General features: G+C 44.5%; 1 long non-coding RNA gene across 1 annotated transcript in view; it reads left to right on the top strand.

The window, feature by feature from the left end:
* Nucleotides 1-9,400, top strand: part of LOC309867234 — a 46,228-nt gene extending 36,828 nt beyond the window's left edge. Inside the window, exon 5 of the long non-coding RNA XR_014313054.1 lies at nucleotides 9,072-9,400. This is a non-coding gene — a long non-coding RNA (uncharacterized lncRNA). The remainder of the gene's footprint in view (nucleotides 1-9,071) is intronic.
* The last annotated feature ends 7,687 nt before the right edge of the window (nucleotides 9,401-17,087 follow it).

The raw sequence follows: 17,087 nt of genomic DNA, 5'->3' as shown, positions 1-17,087 counted from the left end.
AAAGACAACGGTGGTGTGTGTCCAAGAGGCAAAGAACCAAGAATATTTGGTGAATAGCATTAATGACTACCACACCTAGTGTTTTCTTCTGGCTCCTGATGTGAGTGAGGCTGCGCTCCCAGCGAGGCTCCTTCTGTAAATCTTAGGGACGAACTGAGCTGATCTAAGAGCTGGTGTCAAATAGAAGCAAATGGCGAGCCCGTATTATCATCACGCTAACTCCTGGTAAGCCTGGTTGGTCCTGAGCTTCTCTCTGCGGAAAAAAAAAAAAAAAGCCCCATGACGTAGCAGAGATTGACATGCCTTTGAGCTCCTGCAGACCTGGGTATAGGCTTTGAAAACTGGTCCTTCAACCTGGCAAGGTCTGTGCCAGTGTGGCTCAGAGATGGCAAATTTGCTTGGTTCTTGCTGAGGTGGGTTCTGGGAGCGTTTGTATGGACAGTAGATACCAGGACACAGGAATGAAGCTGGCAGGGCCATGGGATTCACAAAGGAAAATACAACATGAATAACAAGAAGGAAAACCATGGACATAGGGTGGTGATCATATTAACCTTTCCTGTGTACCCCTCCAACTCTGGCCACCCCCCTCCAAGTCCACAGCTAAGACTCCAAGCATCTTCCAGGGCAGAGCTTCCACTCCCACTCACACTCTCCTGTCCCTGTCGTGGGGGCTCAGCAGATACAACCACCTGGACTGGGATCAGCTTGCACCAGGTGGTGTGGATAGGGCCTGTTGAGCCAGAGTTCTGCTCACAAATTTGGAAGAGATGGATTTTAATCAAAATCTCCTTGCACTTTGGTGAGGAGCCAGAAAACTCCCCTCGAAGAGGAGCTCGTGGTGGTTGGTGAAAGGCTTAAGGAAAGCTGATTGATTCCTCTCCCCTTCCTTCTTATAGATGGACACAGCTCCCCCCGCCCCACCACTGGGTCCCCAAGCAGCAGACTTCATTATGGCAGTCAGGGTGACTTGACTGGAGGAGCGTGGGGTCGGACTCGGGAGGTCCGTGCCTGTGGTCTCTATGCTGGCTGGGTGGGGCAAGGGGCCTCACGAGGCGGGAACCTCTCCTTCCACCTTCTCCTGGCCTCCCCGCACAGCAATCTGACTGCTCACACAGACTCCGAGCCTGCTGCTTGTATTTCCACTTCGAAATGACAGTGAACTGCCTTTTCCCCTGGAAATTACCTACCACCACATGCTACTCCAAGGTAGGGCATGTCTGGTTCTTCCTTGGACCAAGGGCAGAATTCCCAGCACCATGTTCTTAGAAGAGTCAGTCACAAACCTGGACAGATTCTCAATAGGACCAAGGGCAGCTTAGGGCTTCTTAATTTAAAGAAAGAAAGAAAGAAAGAAACTACTTGAAATGCAGGGAATTGAGAGAAGGAAAATCAAAGCCTGAGACGCAACCAGCAATTAGACTGGTTCCTGGAATATATTTAAGTCAAATCAATGCACGAGGGACTTTTAGTCACGGCTCCCTTTCCGTCTCCCACAGCCCGCGGCTGGAATCCTAGCCCTTCCATCAGCCCTCCCCGGAAATACAGCAACATCAATCTTCTAAAATGCTTTATCACAGTTGTGCAAAGTCCTAGTACATTCCCCTGCTCTTGGGGATTTATTTACATATTGATTTATTTATTCCTCTCTCTACAGCAGCAAGCCTCTTGAGATTATATTATTTACAAAGACATTGGGGTCGTGCATCTGGACAATGGAGTGAAGGAGAAGGCCCTCCTTGAATGTGCGGAGCCGCACAGATCACCCTTGGCAAGAAACAAGTGTCAAAAAGCAAGGAGGCAGCCTCTGACTCCCTTGGTTATCTTGTCCCGAAAGGCAAGGGCTTGTGCTCTGAAGGAAAGTCAAGAAGAAGGAAATGGAAATAAAATAGCGGGGAAGGGGATAGAAAAAGCAGCTGGGAGCTCTGGGTATGACCTCTGTGGGACCCCACCAGGCGGAGGAGCAGAGTCTCCCTACTGTGACCCCCCATGGTCCAGCAACTCCCTCAGCAAGGAGTGGGGTCCTTTATTTTCAGGTCCTGCACAGCCAGCCCATCTGTCTCCCCTGGATTGCTTTCCCAGACAGACAGGACTCTGTTAAGAGAGGCAAGAAAGAAGAAAGGGAGAAAGAAAAAAGGAGAGAACACACGCGAACAGAGCCTGGAAGAAACGGAGATGAGGGAGAGAAATCTGTTCCCTGGCAAAGGCCCCGGGCTGCAGGAAAAAGCCTTCCAGCGCTTTTTATAGATGACTTTTTTTTTTTTTTTTTTTTTTTTTGGCTAGCAAGGCAAATGCTGGAAAACTCCCTCCGTTCTGATTAGCATTCTTATCACTGGGCATTTCCCCTCTCAACTCTGTCTCATCAGCACTTTGATTTTTAAGGGAAGGATTAGCTGAGACGCAGAGATGACATCTTCCCAGTGGTCATAAAGGAATTCTGGCGGGCACCGAGCTGGGCAAACAGCTGACTGTCTAGAGAAGCTGAGGGTGTCCAGAACTTTCCGGGCAACTTCCTTTCAGGGCGTAGGCTCTCAGACTTCAGGGTTTAAAAGGAGATGTTGATGTTTGTGTGGGATGCGTTTGAGGATGACAGCCTTGTAGGAGAAAGTCAGCCCAAGGCCGGGCAGCTTTCTGGGCAGGACCAGTGTGTTCAAATTGCGGCTTGAACTTCCAACTGAGGTTTACAGCTGAGGCCAGAAAGCGTCCCTTTCTTAAAGGGCCAGTTCTCACGTGGTACCAGGGTGGAGCTCACCTGTGTTGGCTGCAGGCTACCGAGCTAAGAACTTCTCCTGTCCCCCACCAAAGGCTGTGTTCTTGAACCGGCAGCCTCAAAGGTTTGAAGACAAAGTAGCAAAACAAGCCCCATCCAGGAAAAGTTCAAGCTAATACCTCTTGGCAAACATAAGGAAAAACACAGACAGTTGCTTTAAGAGAGGAGCCCAGAAAGAGGTCAAGTTCTGTGAGAGAGGCAGAGCAGCAATTAGATGGGGGCTTATGTTGCAGCGTGGCGGCAGAAGGGTCAGCGAGAGGGTAGGACACTGTGCATCTGATTTCAGGGGGGAAGAGGGCCTGAGGATGGTCGGGGGAGGGGGTTGCTGCGTGGGGCGAGGGGGAGGCAGGCATGGGCTGTTCCAGAACTCTGAGCAGTCTGTGTTGCTCGGCCTGCCGAGGAGGCCAGATTTTGTGCTAGGACAGCCCAGCCACATGGACACAATGTAGTCAGAGGGGAAGGACGGGAGTTCTTTACTCCAATTTGAGGTTTCAGAATGAAGAGTCCTCACTGGAATGCTTAAAATAAAATTTTCAGCCAGAGAAAAATAAGGAACACTGAATCTCCACAGCCCATGGAACATTCTTCCAAGGGAAGCACTGGAAAATCACATCATGGGATACTTTCTCATTTTCGAGGGGAGATTAGCACCAAATTCATAAATTTCATAATCAAGACCTTCGGAGACGTAGGAGCCAAGGTTTTACCTTTGGTTTAGGATCAGCCAACTGGAGAAGGAATGTGAGGAATGGAGGTGGCAAGGCCAGAGGTGTGACTTCCACTAAGTAACCAGTCTGGGCAGCTGCATAGCCCTCAGCCTCCCGGTCCCTCATCAGGCTAATGCGAAGGCACTTACGGGGCCAGAAGGTAGAGGATAACCCTTTTACAAACTCTGCTTTGACTCCATTATTTAAAATAAATTATTATTACCAATAACTTTTCTTTTGAAAATTGATTATTAAAAACTCACACACCGAGTGCCTGGGTGTCTCAGTAGGAGGGATCGAGGCCCATGTCCGGCTCCCTGCTCAGCAGAGAACCTGTTTCTCCCTCTCCCTCTGTCTTTGCCCCCGACGTGTGTGCTCTTTCTCTTTCTCTCAAATAAGTGAATAAAATCTTTAAAAATTAATAAAAACTCACACAGGGCACCTGGGTGGCTCGGTGGGTTAAGCCGCTGCCTTCGGCTCAGGTCATGATCTCAGAGTCCTGGGATCGAGTCCCGCATCGGGCTCTCTGCTCAGCAGGGAGCCTGCTTCCTCCTCTCTCTCTCTGCCTGCCTCTCTGCCTACTTGTCATCTCTCTCTGTCAAATAAATAAATAAAATCTTAAAAATAAATAAATAAATAAAAATAAAAACTCACACATATAAATCCTGTCTTTCCATTAGGAGCTATACTTCGGAGTAACAAAATCATCCCTGCTGACAAGGGAAAAGTCTGGGAAAGCAGGCTAATAAACGAAGAAGGAATGATAAAACTGGAAAATGACCATTTTGTAACCCCTATAGGGATAATTGATTCAGGCAAGGATCATCAGTGGAAGCTAAAACCGTCTGGCAAAAGTTGATAGCGGATTACATATTTACAAAGTACCAATTATCACGCCACAATTTAGTTGCTAGCTCCAAGGGGGTAGGGGGGCTTATTTTGCAATGAAGGGATTAAGCCATCACCACCATAACCTGATGACCAATCTGAGCATCATTACTAGTAGGCTAGCCTGACTCTAGTGCCTCCTGGTGTGATGCGTTGCTAAGTACACAGCCTCATCTATGAGTTCTCTGGACAAACATATTTAATCCCAATCACATCAGGACTTTACCTTTAGCTTCCATGATACCAGCATGTTAGGGGTCATACAATGAAGCAATTGGGAAAATCCAGAAGACAGGCTATTCTACACTATCTTCAGTAAATCAGTGTCAGAGAAAAAAGGGAGTGTGGGATGAGATCAAAAGGGAGGGAGGAGGGGCGCCTGGGTGGCTCAATAGGTTAACCCTCTGCCTTCAGCTCAGGTCATGATCTCAGGGTCCTGGGATGGAGTCCTGCATTGGGCTCTCTGCTTGGTAAGGAGCCTGCTTCCCCCTCTCTCTCTGCCTGCCTCTCTGCCTATTTGTGATCTCTGTCTGTCAAATAAATAAAATCTTTAAAAAAAAAAGGGGGGGGGAGCTAATTACCAAACATCGTTTTGATTCATTATTTGGTCTTGAAGTGAAGAGATCAGCCATAAAGCCTATCTGGGGAAACAAAGAAATCTGAAGGTGGGCTAGGCATTATATGATACTTAAGAATTACAGTTAATTTTATAGGTTATGATAATGATATCATGGTTATAGAGAAAAAGTCTTTACTTTTTTAGAGACGGGAATACAATATTTAGGGGTGAAGTATTGTGATGCTTACAAATAATTTATTATAAAACTCTTGAACCAAAAAGGAGATAGAAGAAGCAAAATCAAAAACTTTTTGCCAGTGACCATAAAGAATGAGAACAAGCAAATTCTCTCCTACAAATACTTGTTGAACCCCTGTCATGTGCCTGGTTTGCTAAATGCTGGATATATAGTAGTGAACAAGATGGACACATGAGTCCTCCTTGTGAAATTTAGAATTTAGAATTAATTTACTATAAATAACAGTATTTATTTACTTATTTATTTACTATTATTTACTATAAATAAATAATTATTTATTATTTACTATAAATAATACTGATAATAGTAATAATAATAAGTATTATTGAGCATTTACTTTTTGCCTGTGTAAGAGTGTTTAAACGCACAATCTCCTTCAATCTCCCCATAGCCCTGTGAAAAGTGTCCTCTTCTCCTTCAGCACCTGAGACTCAGGGAGGAATGTTTCTAATCCCAAATCACAGAACCATGTCTTAAATCTTAGATTTGTGTGCTGGTCCTGGCTCCTCTCCAAGTGGCAGGAGGTCTGTGTGACTCTGTAAAGTCTTAGTGTGGATAAGCACTGCCTTTTCTCTCTGTCTCTTTCCTCCTCTTTTTTCTCATAGTCATTGTAGAATGACCCTGATCCTGACTGTCAACCAAAAGGCAAGGGCTGCTTCATTTACATAAAAGGTATAAAGCAAAATAATAAAAGCCTAGTGCCTCTCATCTCTGAACTCCATCTCTAGACTACCTAGATTTTCCCCTAGTCTCGATAGAAACTTCATTTTCAACTCCCTCTAGTTAAACCTGCTTTCTTCCCAATGAACACATTAAGATTAATACAAGTAAGACTAATTACTGAATTATTTAATGCAGTGGGTGGTCTGTTATTTTCATTGCTGACATTAAGCAAAATTGTTTCCTATATGAAAAAATATACAGCTATTGACTGCATTGGGTTCATATGTTTCCAAGGGCTAGACCTGGACCTTGGTCCCCATTTGGCTATCACTGGTCATCAAACATTTACTGAGTATATACTATGTGCCATGTATTGTACTATATTTAGAACATGGTTTCCTTGGCACTCCGGGTTCCAAAGGACTGCTTTACAAACAAGGTTGAGGAGGGGCCTGGCTGGTGGAGTTGGTTAAGCGTCCAACTCTTGGTTTGTGCTCAGGTTGTGATCTCAGGGTGGTAAGATCGAGCCCAGCATGGGGCTCTGAGCTCATCATGGAGTCTGCTGGAGATTCTCTCTCTGCCCCTCCCTGCCACATTCTCTCTCATTTTCTCTCAATCTCTCTCTCTCTCTCAAATAAATAAATCTTAAACAAATAATAATAATAACAAGGTTTAGGATCCTGGCTCATTTGCAAGTTGGGAAGGGCCTGAATGCTGACCATACATGCCTTCAGGGCTAGCATTCAGTGTCCGCAGGGAAGTCAGATTTTATGAGCCTGTCACCACAGTGTGATGCATTGCCGGGAGCAGGGAGTTTTATGGCATTACGGTAACTAGTTCCTATAGTCGAGGCTCCTCCTATCAGAGGAGCAGTGGTGGGTCCCAGGCAGCTTCATCTGTGTGTGCAGAAAGCTCAACCATTCCCTGGGCGCCCACCCCAGCAGTGTTGCCATGAGAGGACTATGACAAGGGAGCCTGAGACGATCCCCAGCGAAGGATCTTGGCAGCTCGGTCAGAGGAGGATGTGCAGTGTCCCCATCCTGCTGGCCCTGGTGTCTGTCTAAAGCCATCTCATTTGTGGCTTTTATTCTCTTCCACTTTTGCCTTCAGGCGCCTATTGATGTTAGTGGATTTCTATATCCGAGAGGGACTTACAGAGCTCTGGAGGTTAATGGACTTGTTCCTTGTTACCCAGGAAGTCCGAGGCACAACCAGAAAGGCACAGCTCAGCACTCCTGCTACCCATTAGAGTCTGTCTTAGTTACAGCCAGAGAACTCCAAGTTCCCATGTGTCATTAAAGGAAATACTCAGTGGGACTGCGCAAGCTTTGGCATGTGTGAAATTTCACACCTCAGAGATGGCACTTCTGTGTGTCCAGGCTGCTTGCTTGCATGTCAGGTTTTTTTTAAGTGCAAGTTATTCTACACCAAGACCTTTATCATAAATTATTTAATTTCTTTTCCAGGAAAACATTTCTCCATTTTGTTAATCACCTAGCCAGTCATAGAAGCAATTACTGGGTCTTTTTTGAAAAGTATTTCCCCCCCAGATTATAGAACTATTACAGCTCTCTTATAAAAATAGAAATGATAATAAAGGCATAAAAGCATAGAAAAAAACAATTTAAATTTAAACTGCCTGTAATCCCATCCCTCAGACATAACTGCTGTTGACTTTTTGTGAAATTTGCTTTTACTCTTTTCTCGATACATATATAATTTTTAACAAAAATTGGGATCATACCACTTCCTATAACTTACGCAGTTTGAATTCTCTCCTACAGAAAACATCATATTGTGAGCATACTCTTGGCAAATAGCCTCAAAAACATTATTTTTAAATGGCCACACAATTTCAGCAAATGAATTAGTAATCTATCTAACCAACCTCTGAACATTTTGCTTCTTTCCAGTATTTTACTCTCATAAGATATACTTTATTAAACAACCTCAGTATGAATTTTTGCCCTACCAGGATTATTTCCTTAGAAAAAATTTGTAGGGTGAAATCACTACAGTATAAGGAATGAACTCTTTAAAGTCTTTTATCCTCCAGAAAGCTCAGCCAACTCACCTTTCTGTCAGAAAAGTATGAGTCCCTTTGGTAGCAGTAGGCTACTTTACAAAATTTTCAAAAAGCTTTCCCAAGGGGCTCCTGGATGGCTCAGTGCGTAAGCCTCTGCCTTCAGCTCAGGTCATGATCTCAGGGTTCTGGGATCGAGCCCCACATCAGCCTCTCTGCTCAGTGGGGAGCCTGCTTCCCCCTCTCCCTCTGCCTCCCTTTCTGCCTACTTGTGATCTCTGTCTGTCAAATAAATAAATAAAATCTTTTTTAAAAAAAAACCTTCCCCAATTAAATTGGCATAAAATACTATCTCCGTATTGTTTTAAGACTATCTTATTATTGCTGAAGCTATGCCCTGTTGTACCATAAGTTTCTGGGCAGGAAAAAAAAAATATCCTTGCAAGCTTTGGTTCTATTTTATGGTTAGGATTCATTCCAAGTTTTAACTGTTCAGAAGTTTCCAGTTAGGAAAAGAAGGAACTTGCTTGGCAACTACTACTTCCAAAGTATTAATTGTGGAGGGTTTTCAGATGTTGCTAATTACTGTAGACCTAAGTAGGGAAAATGCCCATGATATTTTTGCAAAGACTATTACAGTTTGGTTTTGAAAACACTCTCCAAAGACTCCATCATCTGTTTTACTTCCAGTGTCCCAAATACAGATTTTCCCCAGGGTTCTGCACTCAGTCCTCTCCTCTTGTCTTGAAATTAAATTTAAATCAGTAAGCTGCATCTACCTGCTACCTTGTGCTTCCCCCAAACAGAACAAGACAAGGGCCTTGGCTTATAAAGTCTTACGCTTTAGACAGATGCCTGCATATATAATGAGATCGAAATGCCTACAGTGCCAAATGTTTCTATGGGCTATAAAATGCTAGGATACTGATGAACGGGAGTTACACCTTTACACTGTGTTTTGGCAAAAGAGGCAGGCTTTTTTTTTTTTCCTGGAATAACTGAAAAATATTTCTGGTCTCCCATGTTCTTAGGGAACTTTTCCACTTGCGTATCAAGAGGTGGTGTCTATACACCCTTGCCTTGAGCCCTAGGGGGATTTTATGATGGCTTTGAGGAATGGAAGGTAATGCCACATGACATCTATGGCTAGGTGATAAAAAGTGACAAGGCTTCCTCCTGCCTCTCTTTCTCACTTTACACAGGAATCTTTGCAGCCACCATGTGAGAAGTCTAGTTACCCGCATACCTGAGCCACCATTCTGGGAAGACCAGGAAGAGAGAAGAAGGAAGGGAGAGAGCAAGAGTGGGAGATGCCTGAGGAGGTCTGGCTGTCCTCGTCCCCACCTGCTGGATTCTCCCCAGCCCGAGCTCTAGACACGGGAGATGACTTGAGCCAGAATCCCAGGATGATGACCACTACTTGAAACGTCTTGAGCAAGGACATCCCAATGAAGACCAGTCAACCTTCGGAAGCACAACAGTTGACAATAAAATGACTGTCAACCTTCGGAAGCACAACAGTTGACAATAAAATGACTGTTGTTTAGGCCACTAAATTTTGAGGTTGTTTGTTACTCAACACTATATACCTGGAGGACCAGGTGTAGGAGAAAGAGTATTCCAGTCAGAGGGACGGTCTGACCATTGTCCCCTTCATGCCTGCTTTTTTGTTTGTTTGTTTCCAACTGTCCTTTCTGTGCAGACAACTTCTGAAGCTGGCACGACAATCCTTCCCTCTCCACAGCTGCTGGAGATAGTCCCACCTGCTTGCTAGATGGCTCTATCTAGGTATCCTACCCACAAAACCAATATATCACAAAAGGAACTCAAAATGATCTAGAAACATCTATCTCTTGTGGTCAGTATTTTCATCAATGGCACCAGCCCAATCCCACTCTCTAGGCTGATCATCTGGTGTTTTCATTGATTTTTCCCTCTCCCCAAATTTGACATCCTGCATCCTTCCTACATCTTGCAATTTCGTTTCCATATTTTGGGCCTGTCTTACACCACCAGCACCATGTCTCCCTGCTCTCCTTCAATTCAAGTTTAGATCTCTCACATGGCCTAAACCACTATCCCCAACCTGTTCTCCAATTTCTGCCACTTTCTACTGTCACAATAGTTTTACCACAGAACAACTCTGATCATGTCATTTTTTGCTTGAAGGCATCTAGGAGCTGATTTCTCCTTACCCCCTGCACTTTCTTACCAATATATGCGTAAAGTAAGAAAAAACAAACAATAAGGGTACAAGACTTCTGATTTAAGCATATGATGAAATGATACTTGGTGGGTAGGGAAGTCAGATTAAAAGTAGAATTCCTTCGGTATTTTATGTTAGTCTCCACTCACCTCAGCATGACGTCAGCAAGTGTCCTACATTCCTGGGATCTGTCAGCTGCCTGGACCACTGTATTCCTCCTAGTCACCCAGTCACTCCCTCTTCCGTCTGCATGGCTTTTGCAGGGTGGGACAGTAAAGGGGTTCTGGAAGAACACAGAACCAGTCTTGAATGGTTTCTGAAAGCTAGGGACTAGCAAATGGTCAGCAATGGGCACCCAAGGGTCTAGCCTACTCATTGGAAGATCAGAGCCAGGGAGTCAAAGTGAGAATGAGGAGTAAGATCTATAGAAATTACAGCCCGATTCGAGGCCAAGGAGAGTGTGGCTGAGGGCAAAATTGTAGGCACTGGGTAGTTGCCTGGGATGGAGAAGGGGGTATCTTGGGGGTAGGTGTGAAGTTAATGATATTCCATGAAACAATGAGGTTGGGTACAGCTCACTATCTAGGGCGTGAGGCTTGGCTCTCTCCAGGGAATCTTACCATGATCTTCCTCCCCTTTTGTTTTAAAAGTAGAAGCAACAAAGTATCAGATCCCAGCCTTATTCCTTCATGGATTAAAAAACTGAGTGTTTGGCATCCACAGAGCACAGTAAAGAGGGTCAAGCAGGTGGAATGGCAGCAAAATGCCAGGAGGAGAGCTGACTAGCAGGCTGGCCAAGCACTGCAACTTTTAAGAGCAATCATCGTTCCCACAGTTCTGGTGTTTTCAACAATTTGAAGAAATAGCAAGAAATCTGCCTTCTGTAGCCGAGTAGGTCCTCGGGAATTCTAGTATAGAATGCCTAACATAGATTATGACTGGCTCAGATTATGTGAATCAGGGAGAGCATGTGAAAGAACTGTATGACCATGGCAAAAGGTGTCCTTCTAGAAAGCGCCAAGCCTGGGGAGCTTGAGGTTGGACAGGGTACTATGGATGGTGATGGGGGCTGCCTCCAGGGGAGGGGGGTGGGCATTTCAACCATTAGTATTCATCAGCAGCTATTAATTGAGTCCCACTATGTGACCTCATATACTAGACTGGAGAAATAGAGAAAAAGCACAGTCCCTGGCCTCAAGGAATTCAGTTTATTAGGACACCCAGAACAATAAAAGTGATTTCAGTAGAGTATGGAGGCAGGCAGGGAAAACCAGGCTGGGCACCTAAATCTCACCTGGGCATCAATGAAAACTTCCTGGAGAGAATCTTGATAATTTGTTAAACACAGGAAACCATCTGTGTCCCCCAAACCCAAGCCAGGAAGACCTCTGTGCAGAAATTTGGCACAAAATTTCTGAGCCTTGGAATCTCAGAAGTTTAGTATGTCCTTGACATTTCAGGGAGCAGTGAATCCCCAGCATTACAGGCCAGGAGGTCTCAAAGTGGCTAAACCATTGCAGGTCTCTGGCTGAGGGACTCTCTCTTGGTGAAGTAGCCCCCCCACCCCATTGGCAGGTGTGGTCAGCTAGAAGTCATGGTGTCAGGGCACATGGTTTTCAAGGGTCTAGACTCACAGACATGTGGGTCACTAAGCACCTTTACCATCTATCCCCAGAAATCAAAGGGTAGCCAGTGGGTTGAGACCAGAAACAGATGAAGGTGGGCCCTAGAGAAACATCCCGTTGCGTACTCTTCACACCCCAGCACAGCCTCTTTCTAGCTTCTTCCCAGCTCCCCACACTGCCCCAAAGAAGAATAGTTGCTCACCTGACAGGTCAAAGTCCAGAATGTTCACTGGGCCACACTGGTGGCCCAATTGGTGGGTGGGGTTTTATTGGTGAGTGGATTTATTGTATTTTAATGGCACCCATCCCAGGTTGGGTTCCACTTTCTCTCTTCAACTTCCTACCTGTGCCTAGGAGGGTCATGGTCTTTGGAGCTTAGGGTGCTTCTGCTTCCTTCAGGTACATGGTAAGTAGCCCAAGGCCATGCTGCCTCTTTGGCTTGGGCCTGGCCATGTCTCTCTCTCTCTCTCTCTCCCTGAATATGTAGTTAAATGAGTAAGTTAGACTGGGGCTTCCTCACTCTCTGGTGCACAGACCTGCACTCACTGCCCCTGGATTAATTTCAAGAGGAGGGTCAGTGGGGGATCTTGCTGAGACCTCAGCCATCTCATGCAATCATTCTTTCACCAGCTTCTTCATGTTACTATCAGCCACTAACAAGACTAACACCAAAAAAAATATATATATATTTTTAAAATTTTCATCCTGTTATTCTTCCTTATATGGGATACCAAGGAGCAGGCGGATAGGCAGGATAGTATTTTAGCCTTCCTGGCTGTAATACCATTATAATATTTATATTGAAACTTTTAACTCCAGCTTTTAATGGTCCCCTATAAAGGGAAAGCAGAACCTTCTACTTATGGGCACATTGGACTAAAGCCCAAAGTCCTTGGGATCCTCCCAGGCATATTGGCTCAGCTTCAGAAAACAACAGTGAGCTGACAGATTGGGAGGCTCAGGGCCTGGAGCGAAAGTTCCAGCCTTGCCCCCAGTTCCCCAGAGGCAGTGGGCTATGCCAGGTGCTCAGCCTCTCCTGGAGGATTACACATTGTCCCATGAGTCTGGTGAGATTTCAGGCCTGAGTCAACTTGTCCCAGGGAGGTGGGTGGGTGTGGAAAGGAGGAGGAAGAGGTGGGAACCATTCAGGTCTTCCTCAGACTGATTTTTGAAGAGATTTCTTACCCCTGGATTAATCCTGGTCCAAAAAGGTCATGGTAATCCAAATATCCAACTCGTGCCCCACCCCCCTGCCGCACCCAATGTCCACGTCTCCTCCCAGGAATCTGTGAATATGTTAAGTTATAGGAGGAAAGGGACTTTGCAGATATAATTAAGGCCATGGATCTTAAAATGGAAAGATTATCGTGGATTATATGGGTGGGCTTAATATAATCACATAAGCCTTCAAAAGAGAAGAAACTTCCCTGGCTGAAGAAAGACGTGTGGCAGAAGAGAAGGCAGGAAAAATGAGACAGAGGCAGGACTTGAACCTCTGGTGCTGTCTTTGAAGATGAAGGGGGACATGAGCCAAGGGACGTGGGTGGTTTCTAATAGCTAAGAACGCCTGGCCAACAGCCATTAAGAAAACAGGGACCTTAGTCCCACAACCACATGCAACCGGATTCTGCCAATAACCTGCCTGAGCCTGGAAGTGATCCCAGCCCAGAGCCTCCAGCAAGGAGCACAGCCCCACTGACATCTTGAATTTAGCCTTCTGAGACCTATGCCCAACTCCAGACCTACAAACTAGGATATAATAAATGGGTGTTGTGGTAAACCCCTGTATTTGTGGTAACCTCAGTAGAAACCTAATACAGAGAAGGAAGGTTGAGAAAGATGACTGAATTGGTCCACAGCCTTGGTCTTGGAGTGCCCTTGGCCATCTATATGTTCTTAAAGGGCTGGTAGATTCCTTAAACACATACTGTGGTTCTCACGGGGATGCTCTGCCAGCCTATCGGAGCTCTGGTTCTAAACAGAGAACTTTGCCTGTTGTTCACATGCAGTTATTGTCATGGATGATATCTGGCCTCTCCTGTGGCAGTCCTGGTCCCACTTACTTGTTAACCTTTCTGAGTGAAGTGACCCCAAATTTGACCTCAGGCCTTCCAAACAGAAAGAACGGTCCATGAGCCGGGAATATTATGTGTGTCCAGTGAAGCCAAAGACAGCCCCAAAAGGACAGAGCTGAGGCTCTCAAGGGTAGCATCTTGTCTTGAAGGGTGTAGTGTTCGAGACCCTGAGGTCAGAGATATCAGCTCTTCTTCCTGGAGACTGGGTCAGATAGAATTATATTACTTCTGAGCTGTGGGGTTAGCCAAGGACAGGCCTACCCCTTCCTGAGGAGCCCCCTGGGGACAGGGCTTGGACTATATTGGTCTAGAAGGTGGCCCTTCTCAGGTAGGACCCCGTGAGCCAGAAGGATAGGGTAGCTGGATTTTACTTATACCTGGATCCAGATTTGTGTTTGTCTCATCACCCATTCTCCTTATGAAAGAGAGACAGATTCATCTGATGAACATGGGGCATCACTCACCCATCTTCTCACCAATGGCCAGGCTCTTCAGAAACTGAAACTCCCCCTTGTGGGAAGAAGGCTGACAATTTCCAAGGGAAGTCAGGGCTCTATCCCTTCATGGAAACTTCCTGGCAAACGAATAAATTAGTAGATGAAAATCATGATTAGAGTCTAGCCTTTCAACTCAAATCCTATAAGAAGATCCAACAGGGAAAAGAGTCAAGGGGATTTCACTTCTACCATTTTTAAGCAAGTGCTAACTCCTAATGGAACCGCCCTCAATTAAAGATAAGCAAGCAGGAAAAAACTCAGCATGGAACCTATGCAAAAATCACCTACAAAAAGCCCACAGTAGACAAAAGATGAATGAAGAGAATTCTTCTGAAATTTTACTCTTGGAAACAGAAGAATGACAAAACCTTGGACTGGTGAGGGGCTGAGGCTCAGCCCCTTTCATGCTCTGCTGGTGGTGACATAAATTGGTCCAGCCTTTTTAGAGTGTGCAAGGATGGAAGAAATGAACATTTTAAGCAAGTGTACCTTTGACCCAGCAATCCCACTTCTTGTAATTTCCTCAAGACAATAATTGCCAAAGCATACAATGACCCAGAGAAGAGGATTTCATCTCAGCTGTATTTATAATAGTGAAAAATGAGTGTTTTCCTAAATATTCATCAATGGGATTAAATCATTGGTTAAAAAATTATGGCACATCCATATAGATAATATAAAAATAATGATAAATCTCTATTTGATGATACGAAATTTGCCTACAACACATATAATAGAGTGCAGAAAGGGGGCTAACCAAACAGCATGATCCCATTGGTGTCATACTCTAATAGGTATCCCCCCAAAGAGAGAAGTCTGGAAGGATGTTCACCCTAATGGTCATATTTTTCTTTATTCTTTGTATATTTCAATATTTATAATGAGCATGAATTTTAACAGACTAGAGCTCTTTTTGAAACAAAGAACAAATGACTTCTACTCAATCTACCGGATGTGATGAGATCCATAGCTGACAAGTGGAAAATGGGGGGTTCCTGGGGGAAATCATAAAGAATGACATAGGCATATGTTAAACAATTTATTTCCATTTAAAACATATAAATGAACACCCATTCACTGTTTTTTTGACTGAAGGATAAGACATTTTATTTCAATGTATCATAAAACTACAATCTGAGTACAGAATTCTTCTAGATTTTGTTCTCCAGAGTATTTGTCTATACTTAATTTGATACTGATTTTTAACTTCCCTTTATCAAGTCAAGATTCGTTCCATTCCTCCTCTTCCTTGCTTGCCTCTAGATTAAGAACAGAAAAGTTGAAAACTTGCTCTCTCAACCTTCTCTTTAGCAAGGGTGACCATGTCATGGTCAATGAGGCATTGGTAGTCTCCCAGGGGTTTCTAGTATTGTTTGAGCTTTCAGCTTCCATTTTAGCTGTCCAGTCAGTTACCCACAGTTTATTCCTTGGTTCCTATTCTAGTTTCTTTACTTCTTATACTACTGGACCTGCCACCCCCTGGGCAGGGCTGGCTTTGCCAGACATCAACTGTAGATTCTGTGGGACTCCTTCACCCTACTGCCTTAATTGGAAACTGGCATTGCATCTGTTGGGCACTGCTGTCCTGCACATGCATGATGGTGGTTGCTCTTGAACACGGCCACCTCTGCCTTAGTGCTGCCACCATCAACACCACTGCCAATATCCCGGACCTCAAAGTGTCACAGCTATATAGAGGTCTATAGTAAAATGGGGAGAGAGTGTTTCTACCCCTTGACTTGTCACGTTCTGTTAAAGGATCTCCAAGGGAGGGCTGCTTTTGCCCTTCAGCGTCCCTGAGTATTTAACAAATTTCCACTCTTTTGCTGTGACCTGAGCCACAGGAGACTGTCTGGGGCAGGTCTGAGTGATGGGCATCCAGCTATATTTGGAATCTCCCCTCCTCCCTGAAATCCATAGCCCTATGAAAGGGTCAGCTTAGTGTATTTGACTCCCACTGAGTGAATCCCCTCCTTGCAGGCTCTTCAGCCCCTCATGCCCCATCACAAGTTCTCTAGATGTGTTTAGAATTTATTGGTGAGTACACTTAGACCAAAGGGTGCCTTCCACTGCAGGTGTTGGGGGAGGAAAGGAAGCAGGTAAAGATTTTTAGGTATTTTTACTTTTCAATGAATAAGTCTTATCATTATAAAATTAATGCATACTCTATGAAAAACATAAAACACATAGAAAGATGCAGTGAGGAAATGACACTCACCTATAATCCCACTACTTAGAAATAGTCACAAACAATGTCTTTTTTATACTCCTCCATTGTTTCACACTACTAAGATCATGCTGTTTATATAATTTCACAGGCTGTTTTTTAAATGACTCACCATTTATCATAAATAGTCTCCCTTGACATTAAATATTATTTAGAAACAATCTTTAATGGTTACATAATATCCAGTGACAAATGTGATAGTCAGGATTCTTTTTTTTTTTTTTTAAGATTTTATTTATTTATTTGACAGACAGAGATTACAAGCAGGCAGACAGTGAGAGGAGGAGGAAGCAGGCTCCTTGCTAAGCAGAGAGCCCGATGCAGGGCTTGATCCCAGGACCCTAGGATCATGACCTGAGCTTTAAACCCCTGAGCCACCCAGGTGCCCCAGTCAGGATTCTTTTGATTGAAAGTCACATAAACCTACTCAAGCAAGTATAAATTTTTTTTTTTTAATGAAAGACATTTGTAACAAGGATCTAAGGATGTTTCCTGAAAGCTAAAGGCAGAGAGGCAGCCAGACCTCAGGACTAGATCATGAGCAGAGACTGACTAAAGCGTAGGGAAAGCAGGAAGCTCCTCCCATCA

The sequence above is a fragment of the Mustela nivalis genome, assembly GCF_964662115.1.
Source record: "Mustela nivalis genome assembly, chromosome: 6".
In the NCBI taxonomy this organism is placed as follows: domain Eukaryota; kingdom Metazoa; phylum Chordata; class Mammalia; order Carnivora; family Mustelidae; genus Mustela; species Mustela nivalis.
Note: the sequence above shows the minus strand (reverse complement) of the source record. Positions and strands in the feature narration are given on the sequence as shown.